The 21,242-nt window shown below is 37.6% G+C and overlaps 1 protein-coding gene across 5 annotated transcripts in view; it reads right to left on the bottom strand.

The window, feature by feature from the left end:
* DACH2 (dachshund family transcription factor 2) overlaps positions 1-21,242 on the bottom strand; it is an 890,246-nt gene that overhangs the window by 739,438 nt on the left and 129,566 nt on the right. The window lies entirely within an intron of this gene.

Consider the following 21,242-nt stretch of genomic DNA (forward strand, 5'->3'; position numbering starts at 1 on the left):
AGATTTTATGTACAGCTATTAAGATTAATCTAAATACTAAAATTGTATTTACAGCTGTTTGGAAGTAGTTACTGGTGTTATCATTCATTTTAACATAAAAAAGTGCCTCTACTCTATAGTATATCTGTGCAAAATGTTTGACTAAATACAGTGTGCTTTCCCAGAGTATGAAGAGGTTTATGGAATAAAAGAAATGAGAACAAAAATGTAAAACCAGGTCCTTTTCCCTTCATGTATCTGAGTGAATTAAGTAGAAGACATTTCAGCCAAAAAAAGAAAAAAAAAAAGAAAAAAGAAAAAAAAAGACAGAAAACAAAGCTTGGTGAAGTAATAAGAATGTTAACTATATATTAACACTGGGTCAGGTGGTAGTTACTAATTCTTATTTATTTTAAAGCTTTGTAAAATAGCAGGGAAGAAAGAAGAGGGTAGAGGATAAGTGGGACCAAAAAATATGGATACATTGATCTCCCATAAGCATAGACATGGCTTTTGAAAAATTTCAGAAATCCTTCTTTGTCTATGCCATATTGGGAACAATTAACATAGTGCAGGTATACTGATAAGATAAAAATTCCAACCATGTAACAAAAATGTAGTTGACAACTTGTATATTATGCAGTTATGACTGTCATTTTATTACTGTTATTATTAGTATAATTGCAATTTTTTTCAATGTCATAATGTGATAATAAAGGACTTGTCATTACTAAGTTAACCTCTGACAATCTCTGACCTCAGGAGAGGTAGTTACACACTTTCAGTCCAAAATGAGCTGTCAGATACCACAATGACATTTTGATGACTACATTATCTTGTAATTAAATGTCTCAACAAACTTCTGCTTTTGATTGACAGGTGGTTAAGACTATCATTGTCAACAGGGCAGTTTCTTTATATTTCAAGAATAATTTTCTTTATATTTCAAGAATAATTTTTAGCACTGAAGCAGGAAGACAAGATTTTAAAAATTAAAATACCTCCAAAAATGTATTTATTAATGTATACCTAGCATTGATACAAGCAAAGAAAATTATGGTGTTATGTATATCTGTTGCCCAATCCATTGTGTTGCAGTGAAAACTTTGATTAAGAAATTTCTATGGTGTTCACAATTGCTAGCCTGAATTCCATCTCTGACATCTTGGTTATATCTGCATATACTTGTAAATCTGCAGCATAAGTCATAATCTCTGAGTCTTTTCTATTTTGGGGGTTCCTCCTCCTAGTCATTCTTTCCCCCATAATGAAATAAAAGTAACAGTACATGAGAAATTCTACCAGTAAAGTGAAATCTCATTAAAACTCAACATTATCAGTCTTGGAAGGAAAGATGGCAGAGGAGTAGCGGACCCTATTTCAACTGGTCCCCGGAATTGGGTTGGATATCTACCAGACCACTCTGAGCACCCATGAAACCAGTCTGAGATGTAAGAAGATCTGGATCTCTACAAACAGAATATCGCAGGTGGTTGGTTTTGAGGTACAAAGCGGGGGGCCGTAATTCTGCAGGCAGATATTGGAGGATAAATGGCAGCGGGAGGGCGCCTGGCCATAGGGACCCTACACCGCCAGTGAGTGACAGCCTCGCGCAAAGGGGACAGGGCACAGACTCACAGACCGGTAGCAGCGGGGAAAGGACTTTAGGGCAGCCCCCGGGGTGGAAACCTGGAGCGGTAGGGTCGCACGTGCGAACTGAGAGTGGCTGGCGGTTTTAGAAGCACAAGGGGCAGAGACGTGCCCCGACCTGGAGGCAGGACTGGGGGTGCTGTGGAAGGGGGGACAACCCAGGCCGCAGCAGTTTATAGCAGCATGGACAGAAACAGACAGTGTGGCCTGGAGAGCTCACTGAAGAACAGACTGAGGTCTCTGCTCTGAGGCAAAGGGTTGGAAATGGTCTCTTCTGCTCTGATTCTCAGAACAGACACAGAAAGCCACCAGGGAAAGCCACCAGAGAACAAAAGCCCCAAAAACTGATTCCCGCTGAGCCCATCCCCTGCCACAGGGGGGCAGGGAAACTCCGCCTAAACAGGATCGCCTGAGTAACAGTGCCGCAGGCCCCTCGCCCAGAGGACAGGCTGGGAAAACAAGAGGCCAGCAACCCTAAGGTCCCAAGAAACAGGGGCATCTTGCTTGGGTAATGGTCAATAATTTGGACTCTATACATTCCCTCAACAACCCGTCAACAGAATGACTAGGAGGAGGAACCCCCAAAATAGAAAAGACTCAGAGATTATGACTTATGCTGCAGATTTACAAATGGATGCAGATATAACCAAGATGTCAGAGATGGAATTCAGGCTAGGAATTGTGAAGACAATGGCTAGAATGGAGAAATCAATTAATGGAAGCATAGAGTCTCTAAGGGCAGAAATGAAAGCTGAATTGGCAGAACTTAAAAATGCTATCAATGAGATCCAATATAATCTAGATAATCTAACAGCTAGAGTAAGTGAGGCAGAAGAACGAATAAGCGACCTGGAAGACAATATAATAGATAAAAAAGGAAAAGAGGAGGCCAGGGAAAAACAACTCAGAATCCATGAAAATAGAATCAGAGAAATAAGTGACACCATGAAGCGTTCCAATGTCAGAATAATTGGAATCCCAGAGGGAGTGGAGAGAGAGAGGACTAGAAGATATATTTGAGCACAACGTATCTGAGAACTTCCCTAATCTGGGGAATGAAACAAACATTCGCGTCCTAGAGGCGGAGAGGACCCCTCCCAAGATCAAGGAAAACAGGCCAACACCCCAGCATGTAATAGTAAAACTTGCAAATCTTAGAACCAAGGAAACCATCTTAAGGGCACTTAGGGGGAAGAGATTCCTTACGTACAGAGGGGGGAACATCAGAATAACGTCAGACCTATCCACAGAAACCTGACAAGCCAGAAAGGCCTGGCAAGACATATTCAGGGTACTAAACGAGAAGAACATGCAGCCAAGAATACTTTATCTGGCAAGGCTGTCATTTAGAATGGATGGAGAGATGCAGAGTTTCCAAGACTGGCAGAAATTGAAAGAATATGTGACCACTAAGCTGGACCTGCAAGAAATATTAAGGGGGGTTCTATAAAAGGAGAAAGACCCCAAGAGTGATATACAACAGAAATTTACAGGGACAATCTATAAAAACAACATCTTCACAAGCAACATGATGACAATTAATTCATATCTTTCAATAATCACTCTCAACGTGAACGGCCTAAATGCTCCCATAAAACGGCACAGGGTTGCAGACTGGATAAAAAGACAGGACCCATTCATATGCTGTCTACAAGAGACTCATTTTGAATCTAAACATACATCCAGACTGAAAGTGAAGGGGTGGAGATCCATCTCCCATGCCAGCGGACCTCAAAAGAAAGCTGGGGTAGCAATTCTTATATCAGACAAATTAGATTTTAAACTGAAGACTGTAGCTAGAGTCACAGAAGGACACTATTTCATTCTTAAAGGGTCTATCCAACAAGAAGATCTAACAATTGTAAATATCTATGCCCCCAAGATGGGAGCAGCCATCTACATAAGCCAACTGTTAACCAAAATAAAGAGTCATATTGATAACAATACATTAATTGTAGGAGACCGCAATACTCCACTCTCAGCAATGGACAGATCATCTAAGCAGAAAATCAACAAGGAAACAAGAGCGTTGAATCATATACTGGACCGGATAGCCCTCATAGATATTTACAGAACATTCCACCCTAAAACAACAGAATACTCATTCTTCTCGAGCGCACATGGAACTTTCTCCAGAATAGACCACATACTGGGTCACAAATCAGGTCTCAACCGATACCAAAAGATTGAGATTATTCCCTGCATATTCTCAGACCACAATGCTCTAAAACTGGAACTCAATCACAAGAAAAAAATTGGCAGAAATTCAAACACTGGGAAGCTAAAGACCACTCTGCTCAAGAATGTTTGGGTCAACCAGGAAATCAAAGAAGAACTTAAACAATTCATGGAAATCAATGAGAACAAAAACACATCGGTCCAAAACCTATGGGATACTGCAAAGGCAGTCCTAAGGGGGAAATAGCCATCCAAGCCTCACTCCAAAAAACAGAAAAATTCCGAATTCACCAACTAACTCTACACCTTAAAGAACTAGAGAAAAAGCAACAAATGATGCCTAAGCCATGCTTTTGAAGAGAAATAATTAAAATTAGAGCAGAAATCAATGAATTAGAAACCAGAAACACAGTAGATCAGATCAACAAAACTAGAAGTTGGTTCTTTGAAAGAATTAATAAGATCGATAAACCACTGGCCAGAATTATCCGAAAGAAAAGAGAAAAGACCAAATTAATAAAATTATGAATGAAAGGGGAGAGATCATGACTAACACCAAGGAAATAGAAACAATAATTAGAAATTATTATCAACAACTATATGCCAATAAACTGAGCAATCTGGATGAAATGGAGGCCTTCCGAGAAACCTATAAGCTGCCAAGACTGAAAGAGGAAGAAATTGACAACCCGAATAAGCCAATAACCAGTAACGAGATTGAAGCAGTGATCAAAAACCTCCCGTTAAGCGACTGCCTTCAGCTCAGGTCACGATCCTGGAGTCCCGGGATCGAGTCCCGCATCGGGCTCCCTGCTCGGCAAATAAAATCTTTAAAAAAAAAAAAAAAAAAAACCTCCCAAAAAACAAGAGTCCAGGGCCTGATGGATTCCCTGGGGAATTTTACCAAACATGCAAAGAAGAAATAATAACTATTCTACTGAAGCTGTTTCAAAAAATAGAAACAGAAGGAAAACTTCCAAACTCATTCTATGAGGCCAGCATTACCTTAATCCTCAAACCAGGCAAAGACCCCATCGAAAAGGAGAACTTCAGACCGATATCCCTGATGAATATGGATTCCAAAATCCTCAACAAAATCCTAGCTAATAGGATCCAACAATACATTAAAAGGATCATCCTCCATGACCAAGTGGGATTTATCCCCAGGATGCAAGGCTGGTCCAACATTCGCAAATCAATCACTGTGATAGAACACATTAATAAGAGGAGGGAGAAGAACCATATGGTCCTCTCAATTGATTCAGAAAAAGCATTTGACAAAATACAACATCCTTTCCTGATGAAAACTCTTCAGAGTTTAGGGATAGAGGGAACATTCCTCAAGTTCATAAAATCCATCTATGAAAAACCCACAGTGAATATCATCCTCAATGGGGAAAAGTGGAGAGCCTTTCCCTTAAGATCAGGAGCACGTCAAAGATGCCCACTCTCGCCACTATTGTTCAACATAGTACTAGAAGTCCTAGCAACAGCAATCAGACAACAAAAAGAAATAAAAGGTATTCAGATTGGCAAAGAAGAAGTCAAAGTCTCTCTTTTCGCAGACGACATGATACTTTATGTGGAAAACCCAAAAGACTCCACCCCCAAATTACTAGAACTCATCCAACAATTCAGTAATGTGGCAGGATACAAAAGCAATGCACAGAAATCAGGTGCTTTCTTATACACTAACAACGCAACTGTAGAAAGAGAAATTAGAGAAACGATTCCATTTACAATAGCACCAAAAAGCATAAGATACCTCGGAATGAACCTAACCAAAGAGGTAAAGGATCTATACTCTAGGAACCACAGAACACTCAGGAAAGAACTTGAAGAAGACACAAAAAGATGGAAAAATATTCCATGCTCATGGATCAGAAGAATAAACATTGTTAAAATGTCTATGCTACCCAGAGCAATCTATACCTTCAATGCCATCCTGATCAAAATTTCAATGACATTTTTCAAAGTGCTGGAACAAACAATCCTAAAACTTGTATGGAATCAGAAAAGACCCCGAATCACCAAGGAAATGTTGAAAAAGAAAAACAAAGCTGGGGGCATCACGTTGCCTGATTTCAAGCTATATTACAAAGCTGTGATCACCAAGACAGAATGGTACTGGCACAGAAACAGACATATAGACCAATGGAACAGAATAGAGAGCCCAGATGTGGACCCTCAACTCTATGGTCAAATAATCTTTGACAAAGCAGGAAAAAACATGCAATGGAAAAAGACAGTCTCTTCAATAAATGGTGCTGGGAAAATTGGACAGCCACATGCAGAAGAATGAAACTCGACCATTCTCTAACACCATTCACAAAGATAAACTCAAAGTGGATGAAAGACCTCAATGTGAGACAGGAATCCATCAAAATCCTAGAGGAGAACATAGGCAGTAACCTCTTTGACATCGCCCACAGCAACTTCTTTCAAGATACATCTCCAAAAGCTAGTGAAACAAAAGCAAAAATGAACTTTTGGGACTTCATCAAGATAAAAGGCTTCTGCACAGCAAAGGAAACAGTCAACAAAACAAAGAGGCCACCCACAGAATAGGAGAAGATATTTGCAATGGACACTACAGATAAAGGGCTGGTATCCAAGATCTATAAAGAATTTCTCAAGCTCAACACCCAAAAAACAAATAATCAAGTCAAAAAGTGGGCAGAAGATATGAAAGACACTTCTCTGAAGAAGACATACAAATGGCTTACAGACACATGAACAAATGTTCATCATCATTAGCCATCAGGGAAATTCAAATCGAAACCACCTTGAGATATCATCTTACACCAGTTAGAATGGGAAAAATGGACAGGGAAAGAAACAACAAATGTTGGAGAGGTTGTGGAGAAAGGGCAACCTTCTTACACTGTTGGTGGGAATGCAAGTTGGTACCGCCACTTTGGAAAACAGTGTGGAGGTGCCTCAAAAATTTAAAAATAGAGCTACCCTATGACCCAGCAATTGCACTCCTGGGTATTTACCCCAAAGACACAGATGTAGTGGAAAAAAGGGCCATATGCACCCCAATGTTCATAGCAGCAATGTCCGCAATAGCCAAACTGTGGAAAGAGCCGAGATGCCCTTCAACAGACTAATGGATAAAGAAGATGTGGTCCATATATACAATGGAGTATTACTCAGCCATCAGAAAGGATGAATACCCAACTTTTACATCAACATGGATGGGACTGGAGGAGCTTATGCTAAGTGAAATAAGTCAAGCAGAGAAAGTCAATTATCATATGGTTTCACTTATTTGTGGAACATAAGGAATAGCATGGAGGACATTAGGAGAAGGAAGGGAAAAATGAGGGGGGGGGGAATTGAAGGGAGAGATGAACTATGCAGACTATGGACTCTGAGAAACAAACAGGGTTTTAGAGGGGAGGGGGAAGGGGGGATTGGTTAGCCCGGTGATGGGTATTAAGGAGGGCACGTACTGCATGGAGCACTGTGTGTTATATGAGAACAATGGATCGTGGATCACCACATCAAAAACTAATGATGTATTGTATGGTGACTAACATAACATAATAAAATTAAAAAAAAAAAAAAAAAAAGAGAAGGGGCGCCTGGGTAGCTCAGTCGTTAAGCGTCTGCCTTCGGCTCAGGTCATGGTCCCGGGGTCCTGGGATCGAGCCCCGCGGCGGGCTCCCTGCTCCGCGGGAAGCCTGCTTCTCCCTCTCCCACTCCCCCTGCTTGTGTTCCCTCTCTCGCTGTGTCTCTTTCTGCCAAATAAATAAATAAAATCTTTAAAAAAAAAAAAAAGAAAGAAAAAAGAATTGCAGTTTAAAATGAACAAGTTAATAAACATTGTGAAAATAAAAGAAAAACTCAACATTATCAGTACTGAATTAGAGATATCTTTTTTCAATTACCAAGATGCAATTTTTTTTTCACAAAGAAGAAAACTTTAGTTACTTCAAGTTTCTTCATTAAGTGTTCTATTTAGGATTACTGCATTTTAAAAAATATAGAATGAGAATATTTAAAGATTTTCTTTATTTATTTGAGAGATAGAGAATGAGAGAGAGAGAGCATGAGAGAGGGGAGGGTCAGAGGGAGCAGCAGACTCTCCACTGAGCAGGGAGCCCGACGGTGGGACTCAATCCCGATGCGGGACTCCATCCCGGGATTCCAGGATCATGACCTGAGCCGAAAGCAGTCACTCATCCAACTGAGCCACCCAGGTGCCCCTAGAATGAGAATGTTTAAAATAGGTTTTATGTTGTTGCTCTCAGCAACCTGAAATTTTCAATAGAAAAGACTACTTGCATGCAAACACATACACCCTTCTCAAAATGCTAACAGATGGAGGAGGCCAAATGGGGATAATGCTACAAATGGCCCTGATTTTAATCTGAGCTCTATGTGGATGCACATTATTTGGAAACATTTGTTTCTTCCTTTGAATGAGCAATGACATCTTTTTCAAGTTATGGAATAACCTGACTTTTCAGAATGTGAAACAAATTTTTGGGAGACAATCACCTTTTCCCCCACTACATGTAAAACCTAGCCTAAAGCAACCATCACAACTCCCAGTTATCCTGAATATTCCTTTGGTAATCATAGCACAAAAATCTTTGTGAGCTACAAAAGTTACATTTATGCCAATATTATATTCAGCAAAAAAGTACTAAGCATCTACTTTGTGCTGAACACTTTCATAGTCCCTGCAGAGTTTAATATATGCACATTAATCATTATATGTACATATCACTGAACCTGAAAAACAGAAGTAGAATGAAAATCCCCATGTGGGAAGGTGAAAAAAGGTAGAGAGAGGTGAACTCAATTGCAATGTAACATAAGAATCATAATAAAGCAATTGTAATTGGGATTGATTCACTGACTTCTCTTTCTGCTGCTTCATTGTTGGTGAATGGAAATGCAACAGATTTCTGTACATTGATTTTATATCCTGCTACTTTGATGAATTCATATATTAATTCTACCAGTTTTTTGGTGCAGTCTTTCAGGTTTCCTACATGGAGTATTATGTTGTCTGTGAAGAGTGAAATTTTGACTTCTTCATTGCTGATTTGGATGTCTTTTATTTCATTTTATTGTCTGATTAGTGAGACAATGACTTCCAGTACTATGTTGAGCAACAGTGGTGAGAGTGGACATCTCTGTCATGTTCCTGACCTTAGGGGCAAAGCTCTTATTTTTTCCCCATTAAGGATGATATTATCTGTGGGTCTTTCATATATGGCCTTTAAAATTGAGGTATTGATCACATTTACAATTGCATCAAAAACCATAAGATACCTAGGAATAAACCTAACCAAAGAAATAAAATATCTGTACTCTGAGAACTATAGAATACTGATGAAAGATGAAGATGACACAAAGAAATGGAAAAACATCCCATGCTCATGGGTTGGAAGAACAATGCTTATACTACCCAAAGCAATCTACACATTTGATGTATTCCCTATCAACATAACACCAGCATTTTCCACAAAGTTAGATCAAACAATTCTAAAATTTGTATGGAACCAGAAAAGACCCTGAATAGCCAAAGGAATGTTGAAAAAGAAAAACAAAGCGGGAGGCATCACAATTCCTGACTTCAAGCTGTATTACAAAGCTGTAATCATCAAGATAGTATGATGCTGGCACAAAAACAGGCACATAAATCAAGGGAACAGAATAGAGAACCCAGAAATGAACCCTCAACTCTATGGTCAACTAATCTTTGACAAAGCAGGAAAGATTATCCAATGGAAAAAATTCTCTTCAACAAATAGTGTTGGAAAAACTGGACAGCTACATGCAAAAGAATGAAACTGGACCACTTTCTTACATCATATACAAAAATAAATTCAAAATGGATGAAAGACCTAAATGTGAGACAATAATCCATCAAAATGCTAGAGGCAAACACAGGTAGCAACCTCTTTGACCCCGACCATAGCAACATCTTACTAGACACATCTCCAGAGGCAAGGGAAACAAAAGCAAAAGTGAACTACTGGGACATCATCAAGACAAGAATCTTCTGCACAGCAAAGGAAACATTCAACAAAACTAAAAGAAAATCTACAAAATGGGAGGATATTTGCAAATGACATATTGGATAAAGGGCTAGTATCCAAAATCTGTAAAGAACTTATCAAACTCAACACCCAAAAAATAAATAATCCAGTTAAGAAATGCGCAGAAGTCATGAACAGACATTTCTCCAAAGAAGACATACAAATGGCTAATAGACAAATGAAAAAAGGTTCATCATCATTAGCCATCAGGGAAATTCAAATCAAAACCACATTGAGATACCACCTTACACCAGTTAGAATGGCAAAAATGGACAAACAAGAAACAACAAATATTGGAGAGGTTGTGGAGAAAGGGGAACCCTCTTACACTGTTGGTGGGAGTGCAAACTGGTGCAGCCACACTGGAAAACAGTATGGAGCTTCCTCAAAAAGTTAAAAATAGAACTAACCTGCAACCCAGCAATTACACTACTAAGTATTTACCCAAAGGATACAAAATACGATTCAAAGGGGCACATGCACCCCAATGTTTATAGCAGCAACATCAACAATAGGCAAATTATAGAAAGGTCCCAAATCTCCACTGACTGATGAATGGATAAAGGAGATGTAGGATATATATATAACATAGGAGAAGGGGATAAAAAAAAGAGGGTGAGGCAAACCATAAGAAACTCCTTAACTCTAGAAAACAAACTGAGTGTTGCTGGAGGGAAGTGGGTGAAGAGATGGGTTAAATGGGTAATGGACATTAAGGAGAGCATTTGTTGTGATGAGCCCTGAGTGTTATATGTAAGTGATGAATCACTAAATTCTACTCCTGAAACCAATATTACACTATATGTTAACTAACTTGAATTTAAATAAAATCTTGGAAGAAAAAATAACATATTTATCAGTTCCAATTTGCTTTTAAAATAAACATCATTAAATTAAAAAAAATCATAATAAAGCTGCCTCTTATTTATGGTTGGAAAGTTGATCCAGAGTAACTTAATTATAAAATGTAACTGACATTGCCTATTCTCCTTTAATAAAAGATACTGTATATTCATGAAAAACAGCTGTCTAGTTTACAACAGTAAAGCTCCTTTAATAAAAGATACTGTATATTCATGAAAAACAGCTGTCTAGTTTACAACAGTAAAGCTCACTAAAATATGTGAGTATAAAGTGGACAATTATTTAAAAATAAAGAAAGACATTGACAGAGCCAAGAGGAACTTCCCAAACTCAACAGATCTCAGAACCTATAGATACAATTTAAGAAATAATGCACCTGGTTATCTGAGTTTTCTGATTAGCTTATATTTCAGATAAAGAGGCATTTGCCATATATTTAATTGTCAAAAAATTACAACAATCATGGATTCTAGAATTGGAAGCATAGTGTTGAAAAGTCAGATTGTTTGGAAATATTTGGAGATATTTTGGGTTGTCATAAAGATTAGGAGTTGCTACTAGTTGGAAGCCAGATATTTTAAGCATCCTGCAATGTGCAAGGCAGCCTCACACATGGAAGAAATGTCCTGCCTCAGGGCCATTTGCTCCACCATTGAAAATCTTTCTGTCTTACCACTTAGTTTAAAAATTAGGAAGTTGCCCCCAGGAAATTAAGTGCCTTGCTCTTGATCCCATAGCTAGTGGTGTTAGTACTAAAACCCAGTTCCCCAGACATGGCATAGAAGGTCAACTGGCACCTGGGGGTTAAATATATTTGTGCCATTGTTCTGTAAACTGCACTAAATTATTATGATAAATAAATAAATACATAACAAAAGAAAAAAAAAGAAATCATGCAACTTTACAATAGACTGAACTAACAATACATTGATGATTTCATTTCCTCTTGACCAATGAAGAGGGTGGATTGTCCTTATCTTTCATTTAAGCTGAACTGTTTTTTCCTCAAAATATAATGAAAATTAAGTAAATCTAGTTATACATCAGAGGTGCAGAAAGACACAAAAAATATGAATTAGCCAAGCAGTTCACAGCTAAAATAATTTTTGCCATCATTTTACAAATGGCACCTCCACTTTGAAACCTTTCCTATGAAAATAACTCAAGAAACACTGGAACATTTGATATAATTAGGTATTTTCAAATTGAAAAAACCTTTACAGTAGCATTTTGAACAGGGAATTAAAGACTTTTGGATGAATGCTTCATCTGCAAAGGGCTCAGTTTGTGGTTCTATTGAGATAATACTACTCCATGTAGCTATATTTTCTTTCAGCTAAAAACCTAAGTAAGCTATATAAAATGCACTCACACATTTTATTTTATTATAAAACTACATAAAGACATAAAAAAAAAAACACTTGAGCAACAAGAGAATCAAAGTGTCTCTCTGAAGCCTCTCTTTTAACTACAATATATTAGGTGTGCAGAAAAAATAGGGTTCAAAGGGGAAGCAAATAAAATATACCATGTTTCATTAGACTGTAAATCAGCTTCAAATAAAAAGTCTAAGGAGAAAGAAACAGAAACTAGAAGTAGGCCAAAAAGGTCAAAACACTAGTGGAAATTAAGGAATTACATCATTTTTGATGACAGCCATTGTATCAGGCACTTCCATCTAATGATGCTGCAATACCCTACCATATTCAAACTTTTTTAGGGCTCAGAAGAAAATCCATACACATAACATGTTCAGGAGCCATATTATATCCTGTTATAAAATGGATATTTATTATATGGACATTTCATTTAAACAAATATCACTTTGGTACTAGGCTAATGACAATGAGTTTCGCTATGGACTAGTCCTGGGTTACCTGTGGAACTATCTTGTAAAATTTTATATCTCATTCTTAGGACACCTATACATTCCAGTTTATCTGAAACAGTCCTTCCTGATTTATGCCAGTTGTACTGATGTACTTACTAATGGTAACCCCTTTCACCCTCAAAAGTATTCTGGTAGGAAGATAAATTATATGACCTCCCTATTAATACCCCACTGACCAAAAATAAATATCTAGAATTATCTACTACAAGAAATATCCTCACTTCCTCCTTTATGCAGAGATTGCTCTTCAGACAGCAGTATGAGTACAGAATGAAACATTTTCTAGGCCATAATATGGTATGACCGCTGAGAATTATCACTCACATTTCAGCTACCAGCACTTCACACACTTAGCCTGATTCACTTGCAGCAGAGTAATTTAACAGCCTCCTACATTCTGACTGAATTCCAATAAATTCTCTTTTTGTCATTAATCTTGTCAGAAGATTTCATTTAGAAGGCTTCTGAAATTTTCCACATAAAATGAAATCATATAATCACAGGGCCACCTATTCCTAGTACAACTAACCTCCTATGATAGGGTTGCTATATACTTTAGTGCTCAGGCAGCTGCTCATATACCAATACAACTGACAAATTAATTTTTTACACCAGAAAGCAGAAAGGCACTTGCTATCACTGGGTAGTAATACAGGTTGTATCAAATCATATTGGAGCCAAATGTGACTCATAGACTGTGAATGGCCTTTAGAAGGATTTATCTAAGAAGGTCAAAGCTCTTTTTTTAAAAAATTCTATAATATTCTGAAAATTAGTCTACTTATCACCCTATTATAAGGTTACCAGATTGACACATTGTGTGGGTAGAATCGAAGGGTTTTCATTGGCTTAAGTACTCAAATTATGTTTCCATATATGACTGTATATGTTTCTGTATAAGACTCTGAAGCCAGTACATTTGTGAATGGGTGTGTGTATTATGCAATGTATGCATATATATGGGCTATATCCCTTTTCCCTAGTTTACTCTCTTCCAACATGATACTGCCAGTAACATCTATTTTATCTTCTGTGTGCAGTCTCTACATATTCCTCACAACCCAACCTGAGCTCTCAAGAATAAACTCAAGTAAAATAAAATTACTAAGCCCAGTAAAATGTTGTGATAACTCCAGTATATATGTAATCAATTTTACTAGATTCCTCTAAAAGCTTTTTTATATTAAAAAGTTTTTATTTAAATTCTAGTTACCATACAGTATGAGTTTCAATTGTACAATAGAGTGATTCAACACTTCCATACAACACCCAGTGCTCATCACAAGTGATATACTTAATCCCCATCAACTATTTCAAACGACCCCCCCTCTGGTAACCATCAGTTTGTTCTCTATAGTTAAGAGTCTGTTTCTTGGTTTACCTCCCTATCTCCTTTTTTCCCCCATTTACTTGTTTTGTTTCTCAAATTCCACATGAGTGAAATCATGTGGTATTTACGTTTCTGAGACTGCCTTATTTTGCTTAGCATGACACTCTCTACCACCATCATTTCATTACAAATGGCAAGATTTCATTCTTTTATAGCTGAGTAATATTCCATTACATATATATTTTTTTCTTTCTTTTTCTTTTTTTTTTTTTCACATCTTTATCCATTCATCAGTCAATGGACATTTAGGTTGTTTCCATAATTTAGCTATTGTAGAAAATGCTGCTCTAAACATCAGGTACATGTATCCCATTGAATTAGTACTTTTGTATTTTGGGGGTAAACACATAGAAGTGCTATTGTTGGATCATAAGGTAGTCTGATTTTTAACATACTGAGGAACCTCCATACTGTTTTCCAGAATGACTGCACCATTTTGCATTTCCATCAAAAGTGAAAGAGGGTTCCCCCTTCTCCACATCCTCACCAGCACCTGTTGATTCTTGTGTTGTTGATTTTAGCCATTCTGACCAGTGTGAGGTGATATCTCATTGTAGTTTTCACATGCATTTCCCTGATGATCAATGAGCACCTTTTAATCTTTCTATTGGTCATCTGTATGTCTTCTTTGGAAAAATGGCAATTCATGTCATCTGTCCATTTTTTAAAGGGATTATTTGTTTTTTCAGTGTTGAGTTTTATAAGCCAAACTGTGGAAAGAGCCAAGCTGCCCTTCAACAGACAAATGGATAAGAAGATGTGGTCCATATATACAATGGAATATTACTCAGCCATCAGAAAGGATGAATATCCAACTTTTGTATCAACATGGATGGAACCAGAGGAGATTATGCTAAGTGAAATAAGTCAGGCAGAGAAAGTCAATTATTATATGGTTTCACTTATTTGTGGAACATAAGGAAGAGCATGGAGGACATTAGGAGAAAGAAGTTCTTTATATTTTTTGAATACTAACCCTTTATCAAATATGTCATTTGCAATTGCCTTCTCCCATTCTGTAAATTGTCATACTTCTTTTGATTGTTTCCTTCACTGTGCAGAAGCTTTCTATTTTGATGAAGTCCCAATAGATTATTTTTGTTTTTGTTTCCCTTGCATCAGGAGATATATCAACAAAGAAGTTGCTATGGCTGATGTTAAAGAGGTTACTGCCAGTGTTCTCCTCTAGGATTTTGATGGTTTCCTGTCTCAAATTTAGGTCTTTAATACATTTTGAACTTATTTTTGTGTATGATGTAAGAAAGTGGTCCAGTTTCAGTCTTTTGAATGTTGCTGTGCACATTTCCTAAAAACCATTTGTTGAAGAGATTGTCTTTTTCCTATTGGATATTCTTTCCTGCTTTGTCAAAGAATAATTGAGCATATACTTCTGGGTTAATTTCTGGGGTTTCTATTCTGTTCTATTGACCTATGTTTCTATTTTTGTATGATTACCATATCTTGATGACTACAGCTTTGTAATATAACTTGAAGTTTGGAATTCTGATGACTCCAACTTTGCTTTGTTTTTTAAACATTGTTGTGGCTATTCAGGGTCTTTTGTGGTTCCATACAAATTTCAGGATTTTTCATTCTAACTCTGTAAGCAATGCTGTTGGTATTTTGATAAGGATCACATTAACTGTGTAGATTGCTTTGGGTAGTATAGGCATTTTAACAATATTTGTTCTTCCAATCCATGAGCATGAAAGGTCTTCCCATTTCTTTGTGTCATCTTCAATTTCCTTTATCACTGTTTTATAGTTTTTAGAGTAGGTCTTTCACTTCTTTGGTAAGGTTTATTCCTAGGCATCTTAATGTTTAGGGTGCAATTATAAATGGGATAGATTCCTTACTTTCTCTTTCTGCTGCTTCATTACTGGTAGATAGAAATGCAACAGATTTCCATACATTGATTTAGTATCCTGCAACTTTTACTGAATTCATGTATCATTCTAGCAGTTTTTTGGTGGAGTCTTTTAGATTTTCTATATAGAGTATGATGTCATCTGCAAATCATGAAAGTTTGACTTCTTCCTTGTCAATTTGGATGCAACATATTTCTTTTTGTTGTCTGATTCCTGTGGCTAGCACTTCCAGTACTATATTGAATACAAGTGGTGAGAGTGGACATCCCTGTCTTCTTCCTGACCATGGAAGAAAAGCTCTCACTTTTTCCTCAATGAGGATAATATTAGCTGTGGGTTTTTCATATACAGGCTTTATTATGTTAAGGTATAGTCCCTCCAAACTTACTTTGTTGAGGGTTTTTCTCAAGAATGGATGTTATACTTTCTCAAATGCTTTTCTGCATTGATTGAAATGATAATATGGTTCTTATTCTTTCTTTTATTAATGTGGTGTAACATGTTGATTGATGTACAAATATTAAGCCATCTTGCATAACACAAATGAACCCACTTGATTGTGAATGATTTTTTAAATGTATTATTGGATTCAGTTTGCTAGTATTTTATTGAAAATTTTTATATCCATGTTTATCAGGGATATTGGTATATTGTTTTTTCAGTGTAATCTTTATCTAGTTTTGGTATCATGGTAATGCTGGCTTCATAGAATGTATTTAGAAGCTTCCCTTCCTTTTCTATTTTGTGGAATACTGGAGAAGAATAGGTATTAACTCTTCTTTAAATGTTTGATAGAATTCTTGTATAAAACCATCAGACCCTGAACTTTTGCTTGTTGGGAGTTTTATGATAACTGATTCAATATTTTGTTGCTCATCATTCTGTTCAAATTTTCCATTTTTTCCTTTTTCTGTTTTCATAGTTTTTTTCTTTTCTAATTTTTTTGATTGAAATTCCAGTTAGTTAACTTACAGTGTAATATTAGCTTCAGGTGTAGGATTTAGTGATTCATCACTTACATACAACACCCAGTGCTCATAAGTGGCCTCCTTAATACTCATCACCCATTTAACCTATCCCCTTCACCCACCTACCCTCCAGCAACCCTCAGTTGGTTCTCTATAGTTAGGAATCTGTTTTATGGAGGGAGGCAAGATGGCAGAATAGGGGATGTCATTTCATCTGGTCCCTTGAATTTAGCTAGATTTTTATCAGATCAGTCTGAACACCTATGAATTCAACCTGAGATGTAAGAAAAGAATTGCTGGGATTCTACAAATAGAAAAGTGACCACGTTTTGCAAGGTTGGAGGGGCAGAGACATGAATCTAAGGGGATATATCAGAAGATAAATGGTGGTGGGAGGAAGCCTCCATAAGCCAGCTACTGGAAAGTGATATAGCCCCGGGGTGCAAAATCGGAACTTTTATAAATCTGCTACAGTGAGAGACATCCCTGCCTGAAATATGCTCAGGTGGCAAAGTGGGGCAGAATCCTAGGTAGGACAGTGTGGTCTCAGGTCCCCAGGGTCACAGAAAGAACAAGGGTGCCCGAACCAGAAGTGTTCCCAAGCATTGGAGCAGGGAAACTGGTTATGGTCGGTGAGCCAGGGAGTGAGCTCTCAGCTCGGTTTGCCATAAACCACAAACCGGGGCACAATCAGGTGACCACTCTCCTTGCAGGGACCCTGCAAGTGGCAGGCCTGTGGTGACCTTCCTCCCTCCTCAAGGATTGGTGTCAATGTGCGCTGCAGGAGTCCACAGAGTTTGGTGCACACAAAAGTGAAGACTGCTTCTCCCTGAGGGTTTACTGAAGAGAAGGGGACATGATTTTTCAGCTCCAGGGCTGGAGATCAGGGCTCTGCCATTTTTATTTTCATCCTCAAAAGTGGCACAGAAAGCCTTCAGGGAACAAAAGCCACATAGAGCAACCCAAAGCAGCTGACACTGAGCCCAGCCCCCTGGCAAGGGGTGGTGCAACTCCACCCAAGCAAAGACACCTGAGATTCTGCACAGCAGGCCCCTCCCCTAGAAGACCAGCTGGAAAATCAGGTGAATACAAAGTTCACAGAGAACACTGCAAATGGCAAAACTCCAGCACTAGGGGAATATAGTGTATAGGTTTTTTCTCATGATTCTTTTAACATTCAGTTTAAATTTTTCCTTTTCTTTTATTCTTTTTTCCTTTTCAATGAGTTTCTTATATTATCAACTCTTAGTTTTTAAGTCTTTTTTTAACTTTCATTTTTACATTTATATTTTATAGATATATTCTTCATTTTGGGTTTTGTTTCACTGTTTTCAATTTTATTTTTGTATCTATATGTTTTGCTTTCTTTACAATTTTGGAATTTAGTGTCTTCTAACAAATACACCAAAGTACAAATAGGACCAAGTGGATCACCCTGTTTTGTCCATCTGAGAGACTATATTCTCTCCTTTATCCCTTTTCCTTTTCTTTTTCTTTTCTTTTTTTCATTTCTGATATCTTTGGATTTATCTACTGTGTATTTTGCTTAGGTTGTGGTTGATATTTTTTATTTTGTTCTCTTGTTCATCCATTCTTCTCAGGGCAAAATGACTAGAGGGAGGAATTCGCAACAAAAGAAAAAGCTTCTGCACAGCAAAGGAAACAGTCAACAAAACAAAGAGGCAACCCACAGAATAGGAGAAGATATTTGCAAATGACACTACAGATAAAGGGCTGGTATCCAAGATCTATAAAGAACTTCTCAAACTCAACACCCAAAAAACAAATAATCAAGTCAAAAAGTGGGCAGAAGATATGAAAAGACACTTCTCTGAAGAAGACATACAAATGGCTAACAGACACATGAACAAATGTTCATCATCATTAGCCATCAGGGAAATTCAAATCAAAACCACATTGAGATACCACCTTACACCAGTTAGAATGGCAAAAATGGACAGGGCAAGAAACAACAAATGTTGGAGAGGTTGTGGAGAAAGGGGAACCCTCTTACACTGTTGGTGGGAATGCAAGTTGGTACCGCCACTTTGGAAAACAGTGTGGAAGTTCCTCAAAAATTTAAAAATAGAGCTACCCTATGACCCAGCAATTGCACTCCTGGGTATTTACCCCAAAGACACAGATGTAGTGAAAAGAAGGGCCACATGCACTCCAATGTTCATAGCAGCAATGTCCGCAATAGCTAAACTGTGGAAAGAGCCGAGATGCCCTTCAACAGATGAATGGATAAAGAAGATGTGGTCCATATATACAATGGAATATTACTCAGCCATCAGAAAAGATGAATACCCAGCTTTTACATCAACATGGATGGAACTGGAGGAGATTATGCTAAGTGAAATAAGTCAAGCAGAGAAAATCAATTATCATATGGCTTCACTTATTTGTGGAACACAAGGAATAACATGGAGGACATTAGGAGAAGGAAGGGAAAAATGAGGGGGGGGGATTGGAGGGAGAGATAAACCATGAAAGACTATGGACTCTGAGAAACAAACAGGGTTTTAGAGGGGAGGGGGGAGGGGGCATTGGTTAGCCCAGTGATGGGTATTAAGGAGGGCACGTACTGCATGGAGCACTGTGTGTTATATGAGAACAATGGATCGTGGATCACCACATCAAAAACCAATGATGTATTGTATGGTGACTAACGTAACATAATAAAATTATAAAAGAAAGAAAGAAAGAAAAAGAAAGAAAGAAAGAAAGAAAGAAAAAGAAAGAAAGAAAGAAAGAAAAAGAAAGAAAGAAAGAAAGAAAGAAAGAAAGAAAGAAAGAAAGAAAGAACCAGAGCTAATACTGTCTGCCACAGATCTAATCAATAGAGATATAAGTAAAATGTCAGAGTTGGAATTCAGGGTAATGATTATAAAGATACAAGCTGGGCTTGAATAAAGCATAAAAGACACTAGAGAATCTCTTAGTGCAGAAATAAAATCTAATCAGGCCAAATTTAACAATCCTTTAAATGAGATGTAGTCTATGTATGCTCTAACAGCTAGGGCAAATGAGGCAGAAGAGAGAGTCAGACATAAAAGACAAGATGATGGAAAGGAAGGAAGTTGAGGAAAAGAGAGAAAAACAACTCTTGGATCACAAGGGGAGGCTTTGAGAAATCACCAATACCATAAAGTGAAACATTAGAATTATTGGGATTGCAGAGGAAAGAGAAAGAGAAAGGGGCAGAGGGACAGAGCAAATCATAGCTGAGAACTTCCCTAATCTGGGGAAGGAAACATTCAAGTCCAGGAGGTAAAGAGAACCCCTCTCAAAATCAATAAAAATTGATCAACACCCCAAAATATAATAGTGAAGCTTGCAAATTTCAAAGATAGAAAATCTGAAAGCAGCTTGAGGGAAGAGCTCCTTAACCTATAGGGGTAGGAAGACTAGACAGGCAGCAGACCTATGCACAGAGATCTGGCAGACCAGAAAGGGCTGGCATGATATATTCAGGGTACTAACTGAGAAAAACATGCACCCAAGAATATTTTATCCAGCAAGGCTGTAATTCAGAATGGAAAGAGAATTAAGAGTTTCCAGGACAAACAAAGAATTTGTGATCACTAAATGAGCCCTGCAAGAAATATTAGAGGGGATCCTGTAAGCAAAGAGAGAGCCCAAAAGCAACACAAACCACAAAAAGACAAAACAAAAACAAAAACAAAAAACAGAGACAATCTACAAAACCAGGGACTTTACACACAATACAAGGGTGTTAAATTAATATCTTTCAAAAGATACTCTGATTGTAAATGGGCTAAATGCTCCAATCAAGAGACACAGGGTATCAGATTGGATAACAAAGCAAGACCGATCCACATGCTGTCTACAAGAGACTCATTTTAGACCCCAAAACACCTCATGATTGAAAGTGAGGGGATGGAAAACCATTTATCATGCCAATGGACATTAAACAAGCTCTCAAGATTCAATGGACATTAAAAGAAAGCTGGGGTAGCAATCTTCATATCAGACAAATTAGATTTTAAACTAAAGACTGTGGAAAGGGATGAAGAGGGACACTATATCATAATTAAAGGGTCTATTCAACAAGAAGATCTAACAATTATAAATATTTATGCTCTTAACTTGAGAGCAGCAAAGTATATAAACCAATTAATAACAAACTTAAAGAAACACATTGATAATAATATAATTACAGTAGGGGACTTCAACACCCCATTCACAGCAATGGACAGATCATCTAAGCAGAATATCAACAAGGAAACAAGGGCTTTGAGGGACACACTGGACCAGATAGACTTCACAGATACATACATTTCATTCTAAAGCAACAGAATACACATTCTTCTCGAGTGCACATGGAACATTCTCCAGAATAGATCACATACTGGGTCACAAATCAGA

The sequence above is a fragment of the Halichoerus grypus genome, chromosome X (assembly GCF_964656455.1).
Source record: "Halichoerus grypus chromosome X, mHalGry1.hap1.1, whole genome shotgun sequence".
In the NCBI taxonomy this organism is placed as follows: Eukaryota; Metazoa; Chordata; class Mammalia; order Carnivora; family Phocidae; genus Halichoerus; species Halichoerus grypus.